At 40.3% G+C, this 21,764-nt stretch overlaps 1 long non-coding RNA gene across 1 annotated transcript; it reads right to left on the reverse strand.

Annotated features, from left to right (window-relative positions):
• Positions 1 to 5,156: 5,156 nt before the first annotated feature.
• On the reverse strand, positions 5,157 to 16,820 carry LOC120383870. Its single transcript, XR_005588554.1, has 4 exons — positions 16,444 to 16,820; positions 13,757 to 13,799; positions 6,612 to 6,751; positions 5,157 to 5,357 (listed from the first exon to the last, which is right to left on the reverse strand). It is a non-coding gene; the product is annotated as an uncharacterized LOC120383870 (long non-coding RNA).
• Between the last annotated feature and the right edge of the window lie 4,944 nt (positions 16,821 to 21,764).

Genomic DNA, 21,764 nt, shown 5'->3' on the forward strand with positions numbered 1-21,764 from the left:
CAGAAACCACTGGCTAATCATAAGACATTTTCCTGAGGTGCCACCTATCAGTTTGCTGACTCTTAAACTTGCTAACTATGAAACTTTTCAGACGTGAGTCAACCAGCAGGGATAATGTATAGATGCTGATGCTTCAACACTGGAGGCCAAATATACAGCATCTTTAATTTCACTCCTTACCTGGTCTGAACTGGCTTCCTAGCTCCTTCCATAGAGTCATAGACTAAAGGACAAAGGTGAACAGAAGTCTATTACTGCATAATTGTAGTGATTTGTGATCACTAAGTATTAGCTAACCATTTTTTTAAGTAGATCAAGGAGGTCTTTTAAATACAATTGTCCACTTTACAGAAGGAAAAATTAACAACTAACCTCTTTTGAGCCAGTGCACATTAGAGATCAAGAACTCTACTTTACTTAGGTAACAAATCAGTTAGCCATAGAATAGCTCTAGTTACCAAAGTAATTGGTAGCTATGGAATCACTGTTAAGCCTCCAGTGAAGGTGGAAGTACAAAAGAAGGTATTGAGTTCATTTTGAGTATTTTCATCCCTCAAGTAGGGGAAAAATGCAGATTTCAAGTCTTAATGCTCTCAACATCTTTTGAAGCTATAGCAATCAACCTTTTCTGTAAGCTATGGGAGGAAATGCTAGTGTGCTTAATAGCATATACCATGGTGTTGTAGTCATGTTGGTCCCAGGATGTTAGAGACTAGGTGGGTGAGATAATATCTTTTATTGAACCAACTTCTGTTCTCTCTCTCACCAACAGAAGTTGCTTCATATATACATATTTAAGGGATTTTTTTTAAACATCTCACAGTTGCCCTCAAACCTACTTCTTAGTGGTTTTGTCTAAAACCCTATGACTGCACAAACCCAACAGTGATGGAAGAATGAGTTTGCTATCGGTGTATAAAATCAAGAATATCTGAAACTTTAATCTCTTATCAGTTTGACATTTGCAATAAATATAAATTAAAACTGGTTGATTTACTTCTTCTTCCTGTGGGACTGAAATATGCACTTAAATAAAATGTCTGCTCAGGGATTATTCTTCCTGTGGCTTTGAAGAAATCTAGCTAAATTTTCCTTGACTGAAATTTTACTGAATCTTTCAAAGCCAGTCTCACTGAGGTAGCTTTCTCTAATTATTCACTAGAGGGCAGTATTGTATCACACAAAGCAATGCAGGTTTAAGTAAATGTGAGCTTATATTTCAAGCTTGTTCTGTGACAGTGCCTGCATTCAGTACCAAAAAAGATATTAAGCAGCTTATTTTGCATTCATCCAAGTATTACAAGTGTAGTGTTAAAGTATTACAAAGTTCAGTGTTAAAATGCACACAATTATATGAAGTTGTTTTCAGAGGACAGCAGACGCCTAAGCACTGGTTGGAATGAAACACTACTTCCAAGAAGGGCATAATAGTTGGAGAAATTTAGTGGCGTGGGTCTTTTTGGTTGCAGAATGAAGCAACTTCATAAATGCTTTGCTTTTAGATTGAGGTCTATAAAATCATGACTGGTGTAGAGGAAGTAGATACGTGTTGTTTACTACTTCTCATAATACAAGAGCTAGGGGTCACCAAATGAAATTAATAGGCAGCAGGTTTAAAACAAATAAAAGGAAGTATTTCTTCACACAATGCACGGTCAACCTGTGGAACTCCTTACTAGAAGATTTGAAGGCCAAAACAATAACAGGGTTCAAAAAAGAACTAGATAAATTCATGGAGGATAGGTCCATCAATGGCTATTAGCCAGGATGGGCAGGAATGGTGTCCCTAGCCTCTGTTTGCTAGAAACAGAATGAGCTACAGGGGATGAATCACTTGATGATTACTTGTTCTGTTTGTTCCCTCTGGGGCACCTGGCACTGGCTATTGTTGGAAGACAGGATACTGGGCTAGATGGATCTTTGGTCTGACCCAGTAGGGCCATTCTTATGTTCTTAATGTTTAATCCTTCTAACATCACTGTGTGGTAAGTAAGTTTCTCCACTTAGCTATCCTTGCTTTGCAGATGGAGAAATCTTAGTGATTCAAAGTCACAGAGCAAGTCAGTTTAGCTGATCTGGGGTTGGAAATGGGAGCTCCTGGGTCCCAATATCATTTTGTGTACTAGACCACATTGCTTCTGACAGAGTTGTTCTGTCTTTCCCTAATGTAACCTGAGATGGGGGTAGTTAGTCAAATTAAGAACAAAACAGTAAATGTAAACATTTTCTGGTAAGCTACAAATTAAAGTAAAAATAATTGAAGTGCAAAAGTTACAAGTTTTTTTTAGTTTTAAATTGTGATGGGGAAAATATATGTAAACAGTTTTAAGAACTACCCCCTGCTATAAGCAAGAATAATTTTTGCAAAATAAAATGCAAAGGACATCTATAAATGGATAAAAAGGGGTGGTGTCTGAGCCTGAACTGCATATCAAGAGATGTCTACCAAACTATATTTCTTCATGGGTTTGCAAATCATTTGTATCTAAATATATATTGAAAAGCAGTAGCAGTAATATTCTAAAGTTTGTTTACGTAAACAGCCCTCTTAGGGGTAATTGTTGCACAGAGCTCCTTTTGAAGTTTAGAGGAGTCAGCTGCATAAAAGTCAATAGCAGGACTGTGACCCATTGTTCATTAAATGGAAGCTAAATCTGCCTGTGATGGGATAGGTGGTTTTGCATTGTAGATGAGAATTGTCCATTTCAGCTAAAGTAATCACTACAGTGGCTTATTGGTATTGACTCAAAGGTGTAGCCAGTTGTTAGAATACATTTGTCATTCATTTGTTACAATGCTCAAGATTCCAAATAACCAAATTTAGCCCAATTTATTGTATAAAGGCAAAATAGTGCAGTACAAAAAGGAGAGATGTCTCCTTCCAGGGAGCAACTCTTATCTTGGAGCGTGTTTATCTTATTCAGAAGGTGTGCTTCAAAGACGCACACTTGAACTAGTGCATTTATAGTATGATTTTACAAGTTACAAAATGCCTTGCACGTCATGTGAAGTTTAGCCCTACTAGGTTGGTGCCAGCTTTGTCCCTGGTACCTCCCTCTATTTTCCCATATTTCATACTACATTCCAAACGTTGATGAGCCATGAAAGTACTACCTAACTGTACTTAGTGAAAAAGTATTCATGCATCTTTCTGTTGACAAGTTTCCCATTTTCTAATGCCAAAGCTGACTTCAGCTTTGCAGGGTTATGAGATTCTTGACAAGTTGAACCAAAGTGGGGTTCAACTTCTTGTTCAGCCAATCTCTCAGACAAACAAGTTTGCAAACGTAAACAGGCGATAACGCTGCCCGCTTCTAGTTCACAATGTTGCCTGAAAGTGAGAACAGGTGTTCTCATGTTGTAGCTGGCGTAGCAAGATATTTACATGCCAGATGCGCTAAAGATTCATATGTCCCTTCATGCTTCAACCACCATTTCAGAGGACATTCGTCCATGCTGATGATGGTTCAATATAGGTTCAGTCAATGATAACAATCCAAAACAGTGCGAGTTGATGCATGTTCATTTTCATCATCTGAGTCAGATGCAACCAGCAGAAGGTTGATTTTCTTTTTTGGTTGTTTGGGTTCTGTAGTTTCCGCATCAAAATGTTGCTCTTTTAAGAATTCTGAAAGCATGCTCCACATCTTGTTCCTCTCAGATTTTGGAAGGCAGATTCTTAAACCCTGGCTTGAGTGCTGTAGCTATCTTTAGAAATCTCATCATCTGAGACTACTATAACATAAAAATATATGGCAGAATGTGGGTAAAATAGAGATGGTGACATACACTTCTCCCCAAGGAGTTCAGTCACAAATTTAATTAACGCTTTATATTTTTAACAAGCGTCATGAGAATGGAAGCATGTCTTCTGGAATGGTGGCTGAAGCATGAAGGGGCATATGAATGTTTAGCATATCTGGCATGTAAATATCTTGCAATGCCAGCTACACAAATCCCATGTTGTAAAGGAGCATTAAAAGGAGAAAGAAGAGCAGTAGATATAAAATTGCTGATTTAAAAAAAAATAAAGGGGGGAATATGGAAAGAAAAGTCATGGCAGGAAGAGGTTAAACAGAGAACCCAGGCCACAGTTATCTCTATTACAGTAGTACATCCCGATCTCCTCCAGGAGTGGGGCCCTATTGTACAGCTTGCCTATACATTGTACAGAGCTTACTTCCTTTCTCTGTATTGTCTCTTTAGTGTGTAGCACCCCTTTTTACCGACAGGGAACTGAGGCAGGGAGAAATTCAGTGCCTTGCCCACATTTGTGCAGTAACACAATGAGCTGAGGCTTCTTGAGTGTTGGGTGTGTGCCTTCATGAACATTTTCTCCTCTCCATAACCCTGCCTTGTTTGTACTGAAATATTTTTCGACCCTACATAATAACGGTCAGTAAATACAGGTCTTTAAGTGTTGTTGGCAGCTAAAACATGAATACACCCAAACTAGAAATCCCTTGTTTTTCTCCTCACCCACCCCAAATTCTAGACTGGGTCAACTTCATCGGTATAGCTTATACCTGTATGGGAAGTGAAAAATCTATACTGATACAGGCACTTTTATATCAGTCTAACTGTCCACATTAAGGGATGTACCACTGTAAGTATTTTGATTTAAAAAAATGGCACCCTTTACCGGAATAGTTGTATGGGTATAAAATGTATGTGTGGACCAGACTGAGAATTTAGGAAAAACATGACAAGTGAATGAACAGACAAATGGGAGAACAAGATAATAGCTGAGACAGATGAGTTTGTCTGAATTACTTGTGCCAGTGGTCTCAATAGTCATGTGCCATTTGCTGTATTCCACCTCTCTGAGACATTTTTAAAACACCTATCACCTTGTTAACCAAGGGCTGAATGGGAAGCTTATGGATGAGACATTAAAAATCAGAACCTGGCTGCTTTGTGTGGACTTTAAAGATCCCATTTCACCTTTCCTAAGAGCAAGGATTTGACCCCGTGTCCTTGGACAAAATTTTCCTTCCCCACTGTGGTTGTGTAGTGTGCTATTATACCTCATCTGGCTGCTGTCCTCAGAAGTGGCTGCGTTTCACTGGTGCTGTAGCTGCAGTGTAGGGCTTGTAAAGCACTTTGGGACCCTTCAGGTGGAAAGCTGCTATATAAATGTAAAATATAAAGTGCTTGCTAGCATTGGAGGAGGCTTACTTCCAGAGCTATAATCTCTAGAAGAAAGTGCAATTGTAGGGCAAGTGAATGATACCCTGCCACAAATTCACAGTCTGGCCAGTTTGCAGCATTAGGAGTCCTTGCTGCAGCTGTCCCGTTCATGGCTCTTTGATGCTTCATTCCAGTCAGCCTCTTTAAATGTCAATTTCTTTAAATGTCTGTGAATGAAGTCACAAAATTCACTCATGAAATTGTATTCATGCTTTTAAATGATTATTAAAAAGGTAAACCCCAAGGCATTATTTGAATTCTATGATTAACTGTGAGCTTTTCTAAACCCCAATCACATAATGATGCATGTTGGCTTTTTTTTAATCAAAAGGGAAAGGGGTTACTGCGGGTGCATGAATTAGTAATAGGCCGGTGTTGCATTTTAAAAAAGATAGCGTTGCAAAAGTGCTTGGGGTGTTTTGCATATTTTTCTTATCAAAATGTGACTAATTTGGAATCTAATTCATCATCATCAGTATTCGGCACCTTGAGAATTATGTATCTTTTATAGCTGGAATCATGCACCAAATCTCATAAAATGATGGAATTGGCCTTTGCCTCTTTCCCCTCCACTTCTTCTAACCTGAGAGGAATTCAGACTCCTATATGCTGTGCTGAAGGTTATGAAATGTCATTGCTGCTTAGAGAGAGTCAGTCTAAGGAGTGGTAGTTGACTAGATAATCTCCTGGTAAAATATTCCATCTGATGAAAATGGTTTACTAAAGTATCACATTGCAACTCTCTGACATGGTAAATGTAGAATTTTGGACAATTTAAAGGTTTGATCTAGATACAAAATTATACCTATATAACTTAAGGTGCAACTTTATACCAATTTAATTAAATTGTGCAAATTTATTTGAATACTCATATATTGGCTTACCAATCTAAACTGAACTGTTTTACACTGATGTGCGTGAATCCATATACCAAAGTTGTACCAGTTTAACAAAACCAACTAAAGTTCAAACCCTGCACAGACAAACCCATATGTGTTAGCATCTGGCTGTATGCTATCCTGGACTAGTGTTTTACAAATTGTTTTTTAAGTCATAGTAGCATGACTGAAATTTACCTCACGTTCAGGCACATCACACGTTTTAATCCCAAAGTTCTCTATGTTCCATACAGATTTAGTGTCCTACTCTTTTAATGTTGAAAAATAGCTATGTAAAAATAATTATGAAATGGAGGATATAAAAAGAATTATTTACACTAAAGGATTGAATCTTATGACCCTTTAATTTTCCTCCACAAATAATTTGTGGCATCCTTTATTTTGGTTCTTTGTCAAACATCAGATCCCACATTTGGACCTCAGCAGGTAAAGCAGTTTGCCTGGCAGGGCTGGGTAGCTACTTTCACAATTTTTGCCTGCAGAAGGATTTTGACATTGTTGCCATAATGGAAAATCTCTTACCATAACTAACAGGCGGGATGGAAAGTTGTCCAGGGGTTAGTTCAGAGGACTGGGCTCTAGAATTTCTGGACTCTATTTTCAATTCTTTTACTATGCAGTTTGGAGCCAGTTGTTTCAACTCACTGTCTCTCAGTTTGCCCCTGTAATAAATGAAGATAATTTGGAGCTACTTCACACTGTTGTTGTGAGGCTTAAAAATATTAATTAAAACACTTTGAGATCATCTGATGAGAGTTGCTAGAGAAATGCAATATATTATTTTGATCTTGATAGATCTACAACTTTTTCCCCCCCTAGGGCTGCTGCTTAAAGGGTTAAAAATGTAATTCTGATTAAGGCTGGAATTATTTCCCTAGTGAGAGAAAAAAATAGAATGTTGATGCGCTACATGCATCCAACGAAGTGGGTATTCACCCACGAAAGCTCATGCTCCAAAACGTCTGTTAGTCTATAAGGTACCACAAGACTCTTTGCTGCTTTTGATAAAATTTCTAATAGTCAGGTACTGAAATAAATCTGCCCCCATTTACAAAATGTGTTTGCATTCAAGTCACATAGAAAGATGTTTAAGTACTGCAGGCATTTGAAGCTATTGCTAATATAGGCAACACATTTGTTTGCAGTGGAGTTAACAGACTCTTCAAAAGTACATATCAGGGTGCAATCTCTTCTCATTTTGAAAGGCTCAGCTCTTTGTGACTGTCAGTTTGCCATGGGTTAAGAGTTCTTAAATTTCTGACCTATTTTCAAACCTTTGTGCTTAATTTTTTTTCCTAGTCTGGCTTATTTTTCTTGCTTTTCTATGCCTGAGTTCTTTTAATGAATTATTTCTCTCCTTTTCCCCTTTCTTCTGTTCCCATTCTTCTTGGCAAAATAAATTTTATTGATGTAATTCATTAAATATTAAGCCTTGCAGTCCTTCCACCCCAGGCTATGATCTTGTCTGATTGTACAAGCTAAACAGGGTTAGGTCTGGTTAGCACTTAGACAGGAGACCACCAAGTAAAAACTTAGATGCTGCAGAGAGTGGTATTGGAGATTCAGAAGATATACTCTTTCTGTAGTTGCTACAGAACCAGTGCCTTAGAATTAAGAGGGAGGAGATGGTAGATCTGGATGTGTTGACACCACTACTGATCGCTATAGCAATTTCATACATAGTTCAGGGCTATCTTTACCAAAAGGGTGTGCTGTATCTCTCAAAGGACCCAGAACAAAGGTAGACAGTGAAGAATGGAAACACATATGGTCAAGAGAAGCTAGTTACCTGGGTTTAATATGCTCTGGGGGCTGAGGACTACAGACTGAGCCTGCTCCATTTTGAAAGTCAGGTCTGTTTAGATTTTTTTTTTTAAAGGGCATCTCAGGTGTCCACGGTTAAATCCACAGCCGCTCTTTTCTGTCACAGGGAATGAAAGAATTTACACACACACAATCCAGGCTTGCTGCCTTAGAAAGGGTACAGAAGCTTGTGGTTCTATAAACCTCACCCACACAGGAAGTGTTGTCCCTACTACTTACCCTTTCCAAATCTGTTCACTGAATACATAGAGAGCTAATTACAATCCTCTTATTGGAGGTGGTTCTGCAGATTTCTAGCAGTCTGTGAACTCCTATATTTAGTAGCATGTGATCATACCGGAAGGAAACTGCCTCTTCTCAAAAAGAGTCTGTCACCTATAGGCAGGCATCAGCCTATTGCAGTTCCCATGAGCCTATTGTCACCTAGGGCATTCAGCTTGGAGTGGAGTTTCTATTCCACAGGCACAAGAGATTTATACAGTTGCTATTTCACAGGCACATGGGACTTACCTTTTGGGAGTAGGGTGTAGACTTTTGGTCCGTATAGGCCAGAAATCTTATGGACTTCCCATTTTCCAGCATCTGGACCAGACCATGTACCACAACCATTCTTGACTCATATAGTTATCATTATCTGTCTTCAGTCTATTTGCAGGGTCAAATGGTGGGACAAGAGTCCCAATATAAGAAATCCTTAACTATTGTTGGATGTTTGGCATTCAAAACATGCTCATAAAAACTCAGTTACATTGGCCTGGGCATCTTATTCATATGGCTACCTCAAGAATCCCCCAGGCCATATTTTCTGGTCAGCTAAAGCAAGGCCCCTGTTCTCATGGTGGCCAGTAGAAATGATATAAAGACTCACTGAAGTCAAACTTGACAGCAAGGCAGCCTGACCCCAGCAACTGGGACACAACAGCCCATGATAAGGGAAGCTGGTGGCAGACTTGTCATGTCACCATTAACTGCTTTGAAGCAAAGTTATGTGAAAAATGTGAACAGCGCAAAGCCAGGGTACACCTGCAATGGTCATGGATAACGTTGTCTGTGCTACACGTAACCATATTTGCAGTTCTTACATTGGTCCGCCTCGCATAGCTGTGTTCACCTATACTGTTTGATGCTGACACACGAGAATTCAGCAATGTGAGACTCCATGATGATGATGCTTGTATAGTGCCAGTAATGTGCTGAACAATTTACACAGAGCTATGTAGATGATACATTCTAATAATCCTTTGTATCTTCTAGTCAAACCACATGAAACATAACATTATTTGGTCCCAGAACAAAACATTAACTGTACACTCAGAACAAAATATGTGTCCCATGATTAGGTCACAATGATGAAATGGGAATGCACAGTCTGACCTATTCTGAGTCAGTTTCATTAATGATGTCTTCCATCTGTATTTTATCTTCTGGTTATTGCATTCTAGCTGACAATCTATAAAAGTTATATATTCGTTAGATGACTTTGAGATGCTCTAACTTGAAAGAAAGCCTGTTGCTGCATTTTGGAATTGCTGCAATATGACTTAATTCTCATAATAGGCCCAGTAAAATATGCTACTTAGAAGATTAATGCATTTGCACAGTGTTGCATTTTGCACATAGGATAATTTGCTATATGAGACATGTACTTCCTATGTGTAATGCCTCTATGGATGTTTCTGTTAAATGAAGGGGTTTGGCAACCCACTCCTGGAACCTTTTTCATGTAGCTAATCACCTTTTCTACTCTTACAGTAAATGTTACAGAGTTGCATTTCTCTCTAATATGAGTGCAGTTGATACTCTACTGTTCTTTTATTCCATTACCACTAGAGTTTGAATTACTTACTGAAATTAGATTTAATGGCACATTTTTTATTCAATTATTCCATTAGGTCTTCTCCTCCCCCCATGCCCCACTCTTGTTTTGACTATTTCTAATTCAGAATCTTTGGAGAAAGTTAAAAAAATGATTGAGGTTTGTTTGAATAAATTCTCATAATCTTGATTTTGTTGCCGGCATACTGTGATGTGGAGAAATATTATCTAAGGGGCTGCACTACACACTGAAATAAACACAATCCAACACAGATGGGTTGTTTTACTGCACTTTAATTTTGTCTTTTGTCAGTTATCTGAGTGGATGCATATTTCTGGTTTGTTGGAGAAGAAAAGATGAGAGCTTTGAATATTTTAGGAATAAGAAAATTTAGTTTTTCATTCAAAGGCATCTCTCTGGAACTCATCACCACAAACACTGATGAGAGAAGCCTTATAAAGGTCCTAGGAAACAGTGGCTCTTTGCCCCCATTCTACAGATGGTGAAACTGAAACAAAACAATTAAGTGACTGTCCTGTGGTTGCCTTGGACATGAATAGAAGAACATTCTAGTGAGACTGATAAGGAGTGGTTTCTGTACTAAAGAGGACTTTGCTGTTCATTTGCACAATTTGTGGAGTCCAGTGGGTCTATCAAAGTGCTGCATCAAGTGTCTCAGCACTAAACAAGTGCCATGGGTCTTCACCTACTTCTCAATAGCACTGATGTGGGTTTTACAGACTTCATTGGATCTGAAAGGCCAGACAAGCTTAGGGCCCTAATTCCACATGCAGCAAGATGCCCCTTGATATCAATGGGACTTCTGCTCAAATAAAGGGACAACATAGCATTTCTTCATTTTAATTGCCATTGAGTTGCGATGGCTTTGCTTCTACCAGTGGCCAGTGCTACCAGCTACTGTAGATTCTCTTTTACCTCAAGTGACAGAGCAAAGGTTTTGCATCCCGGGACTGAAGGTTCAAATCCCTGCAGAAACAGATTTTTGGCAGACTGAGGGACATTAACTCAATTACAGGATTGATTTTACGTTGCTAGCTGGACCATTAACAGGTTGCATGAGGACTCCTAAATGGTTTCTGGAGGACTGCTATTTGTGCTGCTATGGGTCATGTAAAAGCCCAGGAAAGTGCAGCACCAGATGTTTAAATAAAATAAAGATTTTTTTTAGCTGTAGAGTCCCCTTCTAGCACCATGGATATCTCTAGACCAGGATTAGTTTAATGGGATGCAAGATTTCAGAAGGGTTGATTCACCGCTGTTTTTTTAAGAGCACTCTTTCAATCTGGCATTGCCAGGGAGGCATAACTCTTACATGCTCGAGTACTAATTCTCAGTAGGTTTGGGATGATCATTTATTGAGGGAGAAGTCTGTGTAGTGCTCAGATTCTCTGGGCACCTATACATTCTATGGCCACGTGTGGTCCAGCATTAGTTTAAGCAGCATTTAAAATAGATGTACATGGAACAATCTTCAGAGAGTTTGCCAAGGGGCCCCATGTAACCTTGACTCAGCCCTGCTCTAACCTGTGACTCACCATGCAAAGAAATGAAGCAGTCCTGTAGCTCTTAAAGATGACACTTCACTACCAAATACATGTACTTTCATTTGAATGAAAAACACACTCTCTCTCTCTCTCTCTCTCTCTCTTTTTGTATCAGTCTGTGGGATGACTGCTGCAGCTTGGACACAGCTGATGGACACAGAAAGCACAGCCTAGTTCTAACAGGGATAAACAATAATAAAATATTGCTATACAGTATGAGACAAGGGAGTTGTATTTTAGAACTGAATGGAAAGCTCTTGGGTAATAGGAAATTCAAGGTTACATTTAATTGAAAATAGACTGAAGTGGTAAGGTAAATACAACATGTAGATGACATGGATAGAATAGTAAAAGAGAAATCTGCTTATGTTGTTTTGGCAAATTACAGAAAGCCCTTAATTACTGAGAGATATTTGTCCATGTTAACACATACAAATTAGGGGTCACATACATTATTTAGCAGGGTCAGGGCCCAAGGTTACAAAAAGAATTACGAAAAAATTCACTGGCTGATGCTTATTTCTCAACCCACCCTCTTGTGCCTAGGTATTTTAGCATACTTGGTACTTTATGTCACATCACATACTGATCTGAGGCTGAAGAATAAGGTGTTGTATAGTAATTAATATCAGGAATTGGGCATTAAGACAAATTGTGTATTGATTTAAGACTAGAGCCTGTAAAAACTTGGAATTTCCATTTCACAGGAATTTTCAATATTTTGGACATTTGTTTTCATTCCAAATTGTAACAAAACCAAATATTTTTCAAAATTTTCTGTAATACAGACTTTCTGGAAAATTTTTATTTCAGAATTTCAAAATATAAAAATAAATGTCAACATTATATTATTATAGTCACAGAATAGCAAGACAATAGTTAAGGTTCTGTCCGAATTTTCTATTTTAGAGGATCTGTACCTCATAAGAATGGCCATATTGGGTCAGACCAATGGTCCATCTAGACCAGGGGTGGGAAAACTTTTTGGACCGAGGGCCACATTGGGATTGTAAAACTGGATGGAGGGCTGGGTAGGGAAGGCTGTGCCTCTCCAAACAGCCTGGCCCCCACCTCCTATCTGCCCCCTCCCACTTCCCACCCCCTGACTGCCCCCCTCCGAACCCCCGACCCGTCCAACCCCCTGCTCCCAGTCCCCTGACTGCCCCGACTCCATCCACACCCCACCTTCTGACAGGCCCCTGAGACCCCATGCTTATCCAACCCCCATCCCCTGACTGCCCCCAAACCTCTGCCCCATTCAACCACCCCCCTGCTCTCTGTCCCCTGATAATCAACCACTCAGCAACATTCCCTCCCTCCAGTTCGTTTGCATACTTGGGCTTCTCTATTTATGTTGTCATGGCAACGGCTACCTTAGATGCCAGATTTACCTCAGATTACCATAATATTATTACACACAAGGGTCCTAGAGAGAATTGTAATGAAAGCAAACTGGGTTTGGATAAACCTGGGTTTGTACTGGGGTGAGTTACACTGTTTCTTTCCAAAGGGTTACTGTTTGTTACTTTCCTCAAGGAAAAAAAAAAGTTTCATGAATATAAGATACAAAATTCCAGCTCCTTTTCATGCATATTGTTTATCTGCTTCTTACAAATTGGGGGCCCATGACTTTCTAAATATTTACCTTTTTAAAAAAAGGCACAAAATTGTAGATACAAGTCCCCCCAGTCTTCTGTTACACAATTATATGAAAAGTCATTTAGAGACCACAGTAAAACTGAAGAAGTTAAAAACAAACAAACATTAAAACCAAACATGTTTTGTTTGAAGACAGTTTAACTTAATTATGTTCAGTCTATTGGCCAACAGGAGACCGAGCGGTGAAATATTCACAAAGGTAACAGTGGCAACAAAACACATTGAACACTACAAATGGGTATGTGCTTTATTATTTAAATTGCATTTCTATTAAAAACTCAGGCATTTCACATGCAAAAAACTTCATTTACCATTAGTTAAGGTAACTCATCAATAAACTAAACTATGAGGCATTACAAAGTTAAGGATTAAAAGGTTGCAAAGTCAAATACTAAGGGTAGGAAATGCCAGCATAACTGTTGCCCATGCAACTGTCATACAGCCAGCCCCTTTGTGGGGATGCAATTTCATAAAATCAGCCAGAATTCCTAAATATCACATGGACAAATTTCCAGACTGTCATGCTGGCCCTTTACATTGGGAAAGACAAGCAGTTGTAGTTTTGTGAAGGCCATTTTGATTCTGAGTATTTCTCTTTTTTAGGTAGGGGAAGTATTTTTAGTTTCTTTGTTCTCCCTGTCTCTCATTCTTGAGGCTGTACTACAGCCTCACATTTTTCCCCAGGCATGTTGTGAAGCAAAATTAATGTTTATAAAATCCTTTGAGATCCCTGGATGACAAATGTTACAGAAGTGCAAAGAATAGTAAAGGTGCTGGCTTTACTGTATTATGTATTTACCTACCTTGTCTCTCTCATATCCTGGGACCAACCTGGCTACAACAACACTGCAAACAGAGAACAGATTTGTATTTAGTTAAAAAAATCATCCTATTATGCCGTTAACATACTTTGGTTGCAATCACGTGCACTTCCAGCCTCTTTTATCTGAGAATCTACAATGTGTCATTGAGTAAGTGCAGTAGAAATATTTGCTTAAAGAGGAAAAAGAGGGCCAGCGCACTTAGGTGAGTGACACAGGGTGTCAGAACTTGGAATACAAGCTGCGTCTCTTGACTTCCAATCTCTCGTTAAAAAGACTAGCCCATGCTGCCTTAACTTTTGTTAGGATTGAGTCACCAAAAACTCCGTGTGGGTGAATGCTGTGTTTCCTTTTTTAATTCTGCTGTTCCTTGAATGGCATTTGTAATCTTCCATTCATTCTCTTCCAATCTATTCCCTTCCCCAAGGAACTTACAGTAATTACTGTGAAGATGAGTATTTAGACTTTGTAAAGAACAGCGCTCTACTGGAAACTGACACTTCTGTCAAGAGAGGATTTCCAGCTAAACGGGAAGCACTGGCAATTTTCTGCTAAAAGGGATAGAGATCTTGCAGATCATCAGATTCTTGTGGAAAATTCAGCCCTGTGTCTAAACTGGTAAGTTTCTTTGGCCCTGCTGGAAAGAGGTAAGGGAGAGGACATGCAACTCTAAAGTGGGGAGGCACATGGAAAAAGCAGATGCTGTAACAGTAGACTGTGGTCATGGGCACATAAGAACCGATCACCTATAAATCATAATAGTCCTACCTGAATCTAGAATAGGATCTGATGTTTCTTGATGAGTTACATTTGCCCAAGTCAGATCATAAGCTCTCTAGGCCCTTCTATCTTCACGTGTTATTTAAAGCACAAGTGATGGTGTTTGGAGAGCTCATGTACCAACCCCGGTAATCTACCATATCAGAGACAGTAACTTGTTATATTCTGCTGTCTCTATATATGATGCCTTGGATACCTCTGTTTATATTAGGTGTCTGGTTTGACCTAGTGCTCAGGGGTTCCAGGTCCCGGCCCTGCCCACATACAGTGGGTACCTACCTTCTCCCTGGTTCTGGTCCATTCTCTTCCTCTCTCTCTGCATTGAGCTGAGGATGGGAGTGCACTGAGCACAGGGCTGGGGTGTAGGGTCTGGCCAGGAGCTAGAATGAGGGAGGGGGCTCAGGGTTGTGGCAGGAGGTTTGGGTGTGGAGCGCTTACCTGAGCAGCTCCCATTTGGTGCAAGGGGTGCAGGTGGGAATGTGGGGTGGGGGGTGTGCAGGAGCTCCCGTTTGGTGCTCAGGGTGGGGGTGGGGATGTTGGGGGTGCAAGAATCAGGATGTGGGGGGTGTCTGGGGGGGCCTAGGGATGTGTGGGGGTGCCAGAGTCAGGGCTGGGGTCGTGGGGGTGTGTGTGAAGGAGTCAAACAGAGGGCTGGCTGTGTCTGAGGGGGGTACAAGGCTCAGGGCAGGGACCTCGGGGGTGTGCAGGGTGCAGGGCTCAGGGCAAAGGGCTGTGTGTGTGCAGGGGGTCAGGGCAGAGGGATGGAGGTCTGGGCTGAGGCAGTGGGGTGCTCACGGCAGGGGGCTGGAGGGGATATGCCCCCCTTCCCCAAGGCCCTGCCCCTTCTTCTCTGCCTCCACAGGCTGACTCCACTCCTCTCCCATCCCCTCCCTTCGCAAGGGCCATCAGTTGATCAGCCTGCAGGGAGGGAGGGATGGAGGAGGAGGGGCAGGAACCCAGCATGCTGCGGGAAGAGGCAGGGGAGCTGGCAGGGTCAAGCTTCTGCCCTCTGCCCCCATGGGTGGGGGGGCACGGAGAAGAGTGGGCCAGGCCAGATTTTTAATGGCATGCTGCTGCTGCCTACCAGGACTCTGGCAGGCAGTAGCGTGCCATTAAAAATTGGCTCATGTGCAGTCTTTGGCACACGTGCCATAGGTTGCTAACCCTGAAATATAAACTATGCTAATACCAGTTAAGTAATTTATTCCACCACCCCAATCAAGGGCTTGTTCCTTATAATTTATTATGATAATTAAAGTTACAGATGGAAAAGTACTGTTGTATCCCATGCCCAGCAGATGCAGGATATAGTTCCCCAGTTAGAGGATAGCTTTAGAACCTTGCAAATCCCCAGGTATCCGTGGATCATTTTTGCAGATCACATGTGGATACAATATCCACACAGGGCTCTAGATCTCTTGGCTATTACCCAACAGTCACAGTTGAGCTTAGCCAAAAGGCCAAAGAGTGATCTTAGAGTGCTTTTACATGAGAATGACTTCAAAAGATACCTACATACTACACCAATATACTGAATAAGTATATCAATAACTATCAACTAAGGGCAGTGCTTACATTCAATCATGATTATACCCATCTCCATGACATGTTTACTTTATTATTGCTTTGGTGATCTATATTCATTGCATTTCAATAAACATATCCAAAATCCAGTTGCATGCACAAAACATCCCCACCTCCACTCAAGAAAAAAAAAAGCTAACTCTACAATATATGTAAAAACTGCATTTCTTGAGCAGACCTTTTAAATTAAAACAGCTGCAACAACTCACCAACCATTTGAACAAATCCTCAAGCAATTGATTTAATCACCTCTGTGCAATTAAAATAACTGAACCATATTTCACTTCAGTACATTTCAAGCTTACCTCTTGGTTCTTGCCATATGTTGATCCCTCCTAGAGGGAGAGACTCTCTGGAATGTTTAATTTATAGTGTAGCATATATTTTTCAAATAAAACAATGAGAGGATGTGTATTATGAGTGGGGGCATTTAGGCCCAAAATATATAGGTGTCTAGCTCCTATTGAAAACAGTGGGCCTTACAATTTTAGTTGCTTAGAATAATCCCAACATTAGCAGATCCCTATCATCAGCTGAATTACTGGAATAAGCCCTCAGAAAGGATCCCAGAACAAATGACTATAAAACACACGCACTAAAATGGAAAAACAAACCAGGGCTCTGGTTCCCCATGTTCTGGAGCATATTCAAACCCATCTCTGGAGAATTTTACTGGAGCCCAAATTCCTGCCTGAAGTGAAAAGGCAGGTTTTTGCTGCAGGTCTCTGCTTCAGTCCTTACTGCTGCGAATTACTGCACCCAGGACTGTCTGATATTAGGCACCTGTGTGCCTGGCTAGGGCCTAACAGCATCCAATTAACAGAAAGTAGCTGTAAGGAGAGTCAATGTTTGTTTGTAGAGTCAAGTAGGTAGGAGCTTCTACTTTTATTGGAGAAGTACCAGTGTTCCGGTGCAGAGGGAGGTAAGCTGTATATTTTGGATAATTAATTATGTAGGAAAGTAACACAAAGTTAATGTTTTCCTCTGCTCTGGAAGAAGTTAGCCCAAACTGGCAGCTTAAAGGAAAGTTAGGTATTTTTCATCCATCATCTGAATCCATTTCTCGCTCTTAAACCTCAAGAGAAGAAATTCTCAGTGCAAGGAAGACATTCAAAAGTCAAAAGGAACATCCTTTCTCTTCTGTAATTTTTATTTGTACTAAATTATTGAAATAATTTAGGAAAGAAATAGACAATTTCAGGGAGGGTGTAGATCTTGGTAAGCAAATGATACAAAGCTGCTGCTCCAGGTGTATGGAAGCCTGGTTGTGGTGTTGTCTTTAATATGCCTACTATTAAAGAAGATCAGTATTTCCCTCTTGCTTGGCACTTTCAGAGGTCCTAAACACAGTAGATTGTCCCATTCCCCACTCCCTGGCATGCTGTCCCCTGGGAGTCTTTCCTCCCTAGCACTTGTCAAACATGGGTGGGTGAGGGAAGACCTAAGCACACTTAACCTACAAATATGAGGAGAATAATTGCTGCTAACACTTGCTGCTGCTGTAAGTCTAAGCAAAGTTATCTAGCATTTCTAATGGGGCTGCTTCACAGTTAAATTACATTCTGCTTGATGAGTATATTGTTGCTTCATTAGTTTTCTCCCTGATAGTTTGCCCACATCTTAATAGCAAATGATCCCTTGATCTCAAGGACATAGCCAGAGTTCACATTTCTGTGAAACATATTGAGTTATTATGATAGCTGAAGTGAGAACTGAATGGAGATGCTATCCCCACAAGGCAATATCAATCTCTGATACGTTTTGGTATTTGGCTACTAAACATGCAAAGATTAGGTATGGTGAGGGGGAGGGGATACCTATGGAAAAAGTATATTTAGTAAATTCTGATGGTAATTGTTAAAAATTGTTTGTGATCCAAGTGATGAAGATGAAAAGATGGATTTACTCCAGCTATTAACATCTACTTTATTGTTAACTCTTTTGTTAGGCATAATTAATTACTTAAGACTTCATGAACATCAAATGCCATTCTCTGCACTCCGCGTGATACCATAGGATTTCTAAGCATCATTAAGTATTGTAGCAGAAGCAAGACCACTCTAATGATGTCCATTGTATATATAATTTTTTTTTGTTCAAATTAATGCTATGGGTGAATGGGAATTTTAAATGTAACTTAAGTAGTTTGAGTTTACTAATTCCTTTGACTTTCTGACTTGGAGCCTGATTCTGCAGCCTTTACTCAGGCAAAACATGGAGTGAGGGTTTGTAGGATCAGGCCTTTACTTAGGTAAAAGTCAGGCCCTATATAACCTATCACTCCAACAAAAGTCAATGGGAGCTACATGTGCTCAGCTCATAACATGTGTTATGACAAACATGGAATTCATTCCTTCTATTTCGAGAGCTATTGAACAATATAGTCTGGGAAGTAACACATATGACAACCTAACCTGCAGCTATTCACCCCCTGCCAAGTCTCTCAAATGTGGATCAGGTAAAAACAGGAATTCAGTACAATACTGTTTTTAAAAAAAGCTTTCTGTAGGTGCACTGGTCATAGGGTCAAACCTTGATCCTACTATACTCCTATAGGAGAGAGTACAGATTTTTCCATTTTGGACTACAACCTGGTTACATCTCAGGTCTTTCATCATACTATATGAAAAGTTGCCTATTAGCTACTGAGAACCATTACAAAATACCTTGGATGTATTACGTCTAAGAGCCTTTTTAGATAGTGAAATTGCACTCATGTAATGGAGGGTAGAGCTTGGCCCTAAACAGTTACATGTGCCAGTATTTTAATAGCGAGACTTGAGGTTTTAGGGTCATCATATTTGTTAGTAACTTTGCTTCTGATAAGAGTTTTCCAGATAACTTGAAAAGGTTGCCTGGAAATTCCAGGGATGTTTCAGTCAATCTAAAATTGGTCACTTATTTGGGAAATGTTACTTCTGTCATGGGGTTGACCAGGCCAAAGTTTAACTGAAGCAAGATCCAGTCTCCCAGCTGATGATGCCATTGATACCCACAACATTAGGATCCATTAGGGGTCATTGACCAGAAAGTAGTCTACTGTCAGGTTGGAAAGCAGGAGGAAACATTGGTAGGACAGGTACAGCCTGCAAATCCACAGATATCTGCTTTATATCCACAGACTGTATTTGCAGATGGGATGTAGATACAAATTTTGTATCCATACAGGGCTCCAGGGACAGGAAACTGGGGTGTTATTGCCCAACTGCTGCTTGGTCTTGTCCCTGCCTCCCAGCTTCTTCCTGTCAGCTGTCTCTGCCTGCTCTCAGTCAGTCAGCAACAGCTGCACTGTTAGGCTGAGAACTAATTACAGACTGCCAGCATGCAGAAGAGGGAGCTGCTATACTCCATCTTCCTTCTCAGTGAGTTAAACTGAGCCTTCCATAACATGGTTGCATGAAAGGACTGTTTGTTTGTTGTTAATTAGTGCTCACTAAAGTCAGAAATGTATGTATCAGAATCAGATAGGCAATGCACAGCTATGGTGGTAGAAGCTTTTTTGATAAGCACCCCATTTAATTGTTAGTGTGTCTGCCATACAAAGTTTTAGCAAGTTTGTTAACTGTTATCACCTGGCTGCTCCACCCCCAGCAGGGTTCCATCTTCCTATAAAAATCAACTTTGCTGGAAAATCTGTTCAACACAGCTGTCCCCAAACATGGTTAAAAGGTGGTCATGTCTATAGTAGGCTTAGGAATGTAACCTTTTGGCCTTGTTTTTCATGTACTACAACTTTAAATTTCTAAAAACAGTGTAAGACAGGCAGCCATTTTGTGAGGCAGAGTCATTGCAGCAGCATATTGTAGAGAAGAGATGCATGTTTATGGGCACTCTCTCGCCCTTGAAGACTGTTTTTGCTCTTTCTTGTTTAGTTTGTTTCCTGTAAAGAAAAGTCATTCAGATTGCTCTTTGTGTATGGAAAAACATAACAATGTCTTATTGTGTAGATGGCACTTAATCATGTTATAAACATGTCCCTGAATAATGTCCCCCATATATTTTGGGACACAGTTTCAGCATAAATTAGGAGATGTGATCATTCATCCCTCTTAGCAGAATTACCATTGGTACTTAGGCTCTGTGGTATTTGTTCTGTGGTATCTTTACCCACTTGGTTCTTTTCAGGTTGAAAGATGTGCTATTTGTATAAAAAGAGGAGTTCCTTTTCTGAATAGGCAAAATTTCCTGGAGTTTGCAAAAGTGTTTCATATTTTTGAGTAAATTTCATGGAAACATTTGCGCCCCCCAAGTGCATTAACTTTTTATAAAGTGAGCCTTCTGCACTTAAAGGAACCATGTGTTAACATGTTTAACACAGATAAATGTTCTCTCACCCAGAGGCACTGCCCCCTCAGCTCCAATTGGCCGGGAACTTGCCAATGGGAGTGCAGAGCCACTGCTTGGGGTGGGGGTAGTGCGCAGAGCCCTGTGCCCCCCTGCCTAGGAGCAGGATCTGCTGCTGGCCACTTCCAGGGTGCAACAGGTAGGAACTAGCCTGCCTTAGCTGGGCAGCATCGCCAGTGGGACTTTTAACAGCCCAGTCGGCGGTGTTGACCAGAGCCGCCACGACCCAGTTACTTCCAGTATTGGATTGCAACCCACAGTTTGAAAACCACTGGTCTAGGGGACATCTACAATGTTTGAAAAGCTTCCAGGCTCCAGGTTGTTAATCCTAACGTGGGCATGTTGCTTCAAGGAGCAGGCTGTAACCTAGCCTCACATGCTGCTACTAGCTAGAGACAATAGACTGAACACAGTTAACCACTGAAAGCTTTAAAATAACATGCTCATAACCCTGTTGTTGTGATAGGCCAAAACCAAGGCTTTTTAAAATCAAAATATAGTCTCATTCTCGCACACAAATGAATGTTGAGTTTGGATCAAAAATCCATGCCCTTTTCTTGTTGTGTATTGCACTAGCGCCTAAGAATCCCAGTAATGGACCAAGACCCTATTGTGCCAGGAGCTGCACAAACATAGATCCTGACCTAAAGGGTTTTAATTTTGCAAAATCACAAGAAATTTAATCTAGCTCCAGTTTTACTCTTTTTTTCTCATTTACAGGTGACAAATGCATTGCTTCTAGCATTTACTCATGAAAGCCTCTAGTATTTCAAGAGTGTGTGTGGAGGGGAGGGGGATTTTTAAAAAAAAGATGCAATCTTCCTAAAATTTAAGATGAGCAGGTTTCATAACTCAGCAGATTAATTCAGAAAAAAATGTGATACAAGAGAGTTTTATGCACAGCTACAGTATGTCAGGACAAATGATGTCAGCTTCATTTGAAAGTAATTGTTTTTGAACATGAGTAGCATATAAATCACAATAACCTGGCTCTCCAAAGTGCCTCTCGGTGCAAACGGGCAGCGAAAGCAGATGTTTTATTTAATATTCAGATGGCAGCACTTCAGCAGCACTTAATTCATTTAAAAAATATATTTCCAAAGACTAAACCATCATAAAGCAGAAACATTGTTTCAAATGCTGATCTGCAACTTGTCCTTGAGAGTTCAGAGCATGCTGTGATGCGTTAGTTGGTGGATTAAATGTGATGGGGAGCACAGGTGGTCTGTCTAAATGCTGCACTACAGTTAGGTGTGCACTAATTCTCCTGGGAATGTTTTAG

The sequence above is a fragment of the Mauremys reevesii genome, linkage group 15 (assembly GCF_016161935.1).
Source record: "Mauremys reevesii isolate NIE-2019 linkage group 15, ASM1616193v1, whole genome shotgun sequence".
Taxonomy (NCBI): Eukaryota; Metazoa; Chordata; order Testudines; family Geoemydidae; genus Mauremys; species Mauremys reevesii.